This window comes from Orycteropus afer, unplaced genomic scaffold (genome assembly GCF_000298275.1).
Source record: "Orycteropus afer afer isolate SDZICR_OR568_19922 unplaced genomic scaffold, OryAfe1.0 scaffold00172, whole genome shotgun sequence".
In the NCBI taxonomy this organism is placed as follows: domain Eukaryota; kingdom Metazoa; phylum Chordata; class Mammalia; order Tubulidentata; family Orycteropodidae; genus Orycteropus; species Orycteropus afer.
In genome coordinates, this window is record NW_006921759.1 from 2,220,546 (window position 1) to 2,222,545 (window position 2,000).

Below are 2,000 nucleotides of genomic sequence, written 5' to 3' on the forward strand. Positions count from 1 at the left end.
TTCTGCATTGATTGGTACAATCAACTTATTCTTTTCTTTTATGTGATGGATTACGTTGATTTTCTAACTTTGATTCATCCCTGTATACCTGGTATGAGTCCCATTTGGTCACAATGTATTGTTTTTTGATATGGTTTTGGATTCTATTGGCAAGAATTTTGTTGAGAATTTTTGCATCTATATTCATCAGAGATATTGATCTGTATTTTTAGTGGTGTCTTTGCTGGGCTTTGGCATCATACAATGAATTCAGGAATACTTCATCCTTTCCTATGTTCTGGAATAGGCTGAATAGAACTGGTGTCAGCAATTCTCCATATTTGGTAGAATTCTCCAGTGAAGTTGTCTGGGACAGAGTTTTTTCTTATTGGGAGTGTTTTTTAATGACCTTATTAATGACATCTTTAATTCCTTCTTTTGCTGGGTGTCTGTTGAAATTTTCTACCTCAGTGTGTGTTAGTTTAGGTAGGGTGCTTCTAGAAATTTGTACGTTTTTTTCAGGTTTTCCAATTTGTTAGAGTACAGTTCTTCATAGTATTGTCTTTTTTTTTTTTTTTTGGTTTTGCTATATCACCTATGTTTTTCACTTGTTATTTGCATCTTCTCCTTTTTTTTCTATTCTTAATTTGGCCAGTAGTTTATTAATCTTTTCAAAGAACAAACTTGTAGTCTTGTTGATTCTTTCTATTGTATTTCTTCTGTTTCATATTTCTGCTCCAGTCTTTATTATGCTGGATTCAGAAGAGGATGTAGAATGAAGGATATCATTGCTGATATCAGATGGATCATGGCTGAAAGCAAAGAATACCAGAAAGATGTTTCCTTGTGTTTTACTGACTGTGCAAAAGCATTCAATTGTGTGGATCATAACAAATTATGGATAACATTGAGAAGAATGGGAATTCCAGAACACTTCATTGTGCTCATGAGGAACCTGCACATAGACCAGGAGACTCTTCTAACAGAACAAGGGGATACTGCATGGTTTAAAATAAGAGTGTGTGCCAGGGCTGTATTTTTTCACCATACTTATTCAATCTGTATAGTAAACAAATAATCCAAGAAGCTGCACTATATGAAGAACACGGCATCAGGATTGAAAGAAGACTCATTAACAATCTGTGATTTGCAGACAACACGACCTTGCTTGTTGAAAGTGAGGATGACTTGAAGCACTTACTGAGGAAGATTAAAGACTACAGTCTGCAGTATGGATTACAACTCAACATAAAGAAATTGAAAATTTTCACAATTGGACAAATAAGAAGCCTCATGATAAATGGAGAAAAGACTGAAGTTTTCAAAGACTTCATATTATTTGGTTCCACAATAAACACCAAGAGAAGCGGTAGTCAAAAACTAAGCTGATGTTGGACTTCTGATAAGATGGAGGAATAGGCAGACAAGCAACACAGACCCTCTTCAGCAAAGAAAAGAAAAACAAATTAACAGACATACAGAAAATAATCCTAGAGCCATGAGCTTTGAAAGGAACTATACAGAAGTGGATTAGGCACCAACCAGTGGAAAAACCAGCCGCAGAGATCCATGTGAGGAGAGTTAACTCAGGCACACCCAAAACAGCAAGGTGGGAGAGTGGGAGAAAGGAGATAAAAAAGCCAGGAACCAGGACAGAGGAGCAGTAGGCCGCAGGCATGCAGGTGAGGAGAGGAACTCAGGCATGCCAAAATCAGCAAGGCGGGAGAGCAGGAAAAATGGGATTAAAAGCCAGGAACCCGGACAGAGGAGCAGTCACCCACAGGGATCCAGGTGAGGAGAGGAACTCAGGCACTCCCAAAGCAGCAGGGTGGGAGAGCAGGAAAAGGGGGATTAAGAGCCAGGAACCTGGACAGAGGAGCAATCAGCCACAGGGATCCAAGTAAGGAGAGGGATATCAGGCACACCCAAAGCAGCAGGGCAAGAGAGCAGGAGAAAGGGGATTAAAAGGAATCTGGACAGAGGAGGAGTCAGCCGCAGGAACCCAGGTAAGGGTGGTAGGA